General features: G+C 35.3%; 1 long non-coding RNA gene across 2 annotated transcripts in view; it reads left to right on the forward strand.

The window, feature by feature from the left end:
- The window catches only part of LOC104982766, a 22,175-nt gene that overhangs the window by 12,221 nt on the left and 5,230 nt on the right, over nucleotides 1-4,724 (forward strand). Inside the window, exon 3 of one of the 2 annotated variants that reach the window (XR_824556.1) lies at nucleotides 4,633-4,697. The exons of the other annotated variant lie outside the window; for it this stretch is intronic. This is a non-coding gene — a long non-coding RNA (uncharacterized LOC104982766). Of the gene's footprint in view, nucleotides 1-4,632; nucleotides 4,698-4,724 lie in introns of those variants that run through there. 2 annotated transcript variants of the gene reach the window in all.

Genomic DNA, 4,724 nt, shown 5'->3' on the forward strand with positions numbered 1-4,724 from the left:
TTTTAACAAACAATAGAACTTATTCTCTCCTTTTACAGAATGGAAAGCAAATTCAAGTGAGTGTACACAGTCTTTTCTTGCTGCAAAGATATATGTTTTTAAAGACATAGATCGAAGAAATTATGAGTTGGCCTCAAGAACTTGGACAATCTGCTTGCTGCCTCTTCCAAAATATTTATTTATTTTTAAAAACTTATTTTTTCATATAGATGTTTATTGTTTACATACTTTTGAGGAATCAAGTATTATAGCAACACAGATGATGAAACATTAACTGGAAAAACACTTCCAAGGAGAACAGAAGATAAGGCAATCATTAACCCCAGGAAGAGGTCACTATGGAATCTCTGCTCTTTTTATTTTTATTTCTTGATTTTTTTTTTTTGAGGTGCCCTTTTCTTTCCCTCCTTTTTAAAATCTGAAGCACAGTAGATTTATAATATCATGTTAGTTGCAGGTGTACAACAGCAAAAATATTTCTTTAAATTGTGATACATATTTAAAGATAATTTCTCTGTGTTATCTTGGAGTCCACCTTCTTACAGAAATACTAGTGACTTGATCCAGATAAACTTTGTACTATATTCCTTTTTAAAATTCCTGCCTGTCCTTTGTATCTAAAATAAACAAACAAGGAACTCACAGTCTAGTGAAGACCAAATAAACAACAACAAAGGCAAACAGAATTCGATAAGCACTCTGACCTAGCACCAAGGTTTTTATGAAGCATACAGAGAAGAGGGAATTATTCAAATCGAGAGTCAGAAGAAAGGGCCACAGGAGAAAGTGCTATTTTAGGTTTGCTGGAAAGCTGAAAGAACTGCATGGAGAAGGCAGTTTTTACAAAGACCTGGTTTCCTAATTGATCACGCCTACAAAAGAAAGTCTGCCCTCAAACCGAGAGTAGTTAAGAATTCAAGAGACTTTTTTACCCACTGGGGAGAGTGGGACCTGGGCCAGGGAAACTTGGGTCAGATTCAGTTGGTTGAAAAGAGGTTTCCAGAAATGAGAAAATTCCAAGAATTAACTCTTAAGCTTTACTCCTATTGTTTCACAGAAACTGGAGAGTTGGGGTTTTGAGTCACATGGTATAAGTTGACCAGGAGACTGGTTTCAACTATAGGGGCTTTGAGTCACATGGTATAAGTCGACCAGGAGACTGGTTTCAACTATAGGGGCAATCTATCAGTCAATCACATCTACATAACGGAGTCCCAAAAAAACTCTGAATACTTTTTTTTTGGCCACACTGTGCATCATGCAGGATCTTAGTTCCCCCATCAGAGATCAAACCCATGCCTCCTGCAGTAGAAGTGCAGAGTCCTTGCCTGCTGGACCGCCAGGCAAGTCCCTGAATACTTCTTAATCAATACATTGTATACCTGAAGCTTTTTCAAAAATTAGAATTTTTAAAAATCTCTGCACATGGAGACTCAGATGAACTTGTCTGGTTGACATTACTCTATGTACACTGTCACACGTCGATGCCAAGAGGGTAAAGTATCCTGGCTCCAAAGGAGAGGCCAATGGGTGCTCTGCACTGGGGACCCCTCAGACTCTGCCCAGTGTGTCTCTTTGACTGATTTTAATCTATATCCTTTACTTCTAATCAATAATCATAAGAACTTTCAGTGAGTTCTCCGGGCAAGGTATTAAAAGCTCTCATAGTTGCTGCTTTTAAAAATATGAAAGAAGAATTTGCTAACCTATTTTTAAAATCTTCTAAATGAAGAGTTTTGTATATATGTGTTAAAAATGGGGGAAATGCAGTTTGTACCTATTTGTTTGCAAGAACAACTCATAGACATCAGAAAGATGGAAATTCACACTAGGTAGTCGGTTAAACATTTGGATAATCTTTAATTATGTAATTAAAAAATTATGAGTAAAAGGAGCCAATGGTGCATTTTCACCCCCCCAACTGATCTAAGAATCTTTGTGAGTTATTATTTCATCAGATATATACATTAAGAACAAGGTATTGAGACATATAAACCAATGGAATAGAATTGAGAGTTAAAAAACGTACATTTACATGTGTTTGTTAGCCATCTGTATGTCTTCTTTGGAGAAATGTCAATTTAGTTCTTTGGCCCATTTTTTGATTGGGTCATTTATTTTTCTGGAGTTGAGCTGTAGGAGTTGCTTGTATATTTTTGAGATTAGTTGTTTGTCAGTTGCTTCATTTGCTATTATTTTCTCCCATTGTGAAGGCTGTCTTTTCACCTTGCTAATAGTTTCCTTTGATGTGCAGAAGCTTTTAAGGTTAATTAGGTCCCATTTGTTTATTTTTGCTTTTATTTCCAATATTCTGGGAGGTGGGTCATAGAGGATCCTGCTGTGATGTATGTCGGAGAGTGTTTTGCCTATGTTCTCCTCTAGGAGTTTTATAGTTTCTGGTCTTACGTTTAGATCTTTAATCCATTTTGAGTTTATTTTTGTGTATGGTGTTAGAAAGTGTTCTAGTTTCATTCTTTTACAAGTGGTTGACCAGATTTCCAAGCACCACTTGTTAAAGAGATTGTCTTTAATTCATTGTATAGTCTTGCCTCCTTTGTCAAAGATAAGGTGTCCATATGTGCGTGGATTTATCAAAGCTGTGGTACATATACACAATGGAGTATTACTCAGCCATTAAAAAGAATACATTTGAATCAGTTCTAATGAGGTGGATGAAACTGGAGCCTATTATACAGAGTGAAGTAAGCCAGAAGGAAAAACACCAATACAGTATACTAACGCATATATATGGAATTTAGAAAGATGGTAACAATAACCCTGTGAACGAGACAGCAAAAGAGACAGTGATGTATAGAACAGTCTTATGGACTCTGTAGGAGAGGGAGAGGGTGGGAAGATTTGGGAGAATGGCATTGAAACATGTAAAATATCATGTATGAAACGAGATGCCAGTCCAGGTTCGATGCACAATACTGGACGCCTGGGGCTAGTGCACTGGGAGGACCCAGAGGGATGGTTTGGGGAGGGAGGAGGGAGGAGGGTTCAGGATGGGGAACACATGTATACATGTGGTGGATTCATTTTGATATTTGGCAAAACTAATACAATTATGTAAAGTTTAAAAATTAAATAAAATTAAAAAAAAATTTAGACACGTTAAAAAAAAAAAGTACATTTACAGTCAGCTGATTTTTGACAAGCTTACCACAACAATTCAGTGAAGGAAAGAATTAGTGTTTTCAATAAATTTACTGGGACAACTAGCTATCCACATTCAGAAGATAAAGTTGAACCCCTACCACACACCATCTATAAAAATGAACTCACTGGTTTGAAGACCTAGATATAATGGCTAAAACTATAAAAGCTTAGAGAAAAACATAAGTATAAAGCTTTGGGTCCTTGGATGAAACACTGGCTTTTTAGATATGACACCAAAAGCACATGCAACCAAAGAAATATAAAAGGTAATTGACTTCATCAAAACAAAACCTTGTGTTCTTCAAAGGCCACTATTAAGAAAAGAGAAAAGTAACCCATAAGCTTAAAAACAACTGTAAATCATATATTCAAGAAGGGTCTAGTGTCCAGAATATATAAAGAACTTATTACTCAACAATTAAAAGATAAATAACTCAACTTAAAAATGAACAAAGACTTTGAACTGACATTTCTCCAAAGATATACAAACTACCAATATGCACATGAAAAGATGCTTAGCATCATTAGTGATTAGGGAAATGTAAATCAAAGCCACTCACATTCATTAAGACAGCTATAACAAAAAGATGAACAGTAACAAGTATTGGTGAAGGTATAGAGAAATTGGAACCCTCAATACATTGCTGGTGGGATTTGTAAAATGGTGCATCCACTTTGGAAAACCATCTGGCATTTCCTCAAATCATTAAACATTAAGTTAGTACATGACCCAGCAATTCTACACCTAAGTAAATATCCAGAAAAAAAAATTTTTTTTGAAGTCTACACAGAAGCTTGTACATGAATGTTCATAGCAGCATTATTCATAATAGCCAGGAGTAGAAACAACACAAATGTGCATCAGCAAATAAAGATAATGTGGTTTATTTATACACTGCAATATTATATACAGCCATCAAACAGAATGAAGTACTGATACATGCTACAGCATGGATGAATCTTGAAAACATTGTGCTAAGTGAAAGAATCAGACACTAGAAGTCACATATTGTAAGAATCCACATATATGAAATGTCCATAATAGCCAAATCCATGAAGACAGAGAATAGATTAGTGGTTGCCAGGGGTCAGGCCAGAAGGGAATGGGGTTTCTTTTTGAGTTGATGAAAATATTCTAAAATTAGATAGTGGTGATAATTCCATGACTTGCTGAGTGTGCTATAAATCACTGAATTGTATACATTAAAAGGGTGAATTTTATGATATGTGAATTATATCTCAATTTTTTTAAGATTTAAAAAATACAAATACTGTATTAATAATAAACTGGACTAATCCAAAACTTTGAACTGCAGTATCACAGAGTGACAAACTGCCTTTTTTTTTTTTTTTTTTAAAGAAAGAAGTATATTTAATCATACTGCTTTCTAGCAAAAACAGTTTGGTTTTTTTGACCATTACTAAATTTTTAAAATTATTTATTTTTATTTTGTTTTTTGACTACACCAGGTCGTTGTTGCTTTGCAAGGGCTTTCTCTAGCTGTGGCAAGTGGGGTTTACTCTTCGGACAGTGCGTGGACTCCTCATTGCAGCGGCTTCTC

This window comes from Bison bison, unplaced genomic scaffold, assembly GCF_000754665.1.
Source record: "Bison bison bison isolate TAMUID 2011002044 unplaced genomic scaffold, Bison_UMD1.0 scf7180017860456, whole genome shotgun sequence".
NCBI lineage: Eukaryota > Metazoa > Chordata > Mammalia > Artiodactyla > Bovidae > Bison > Bison bison.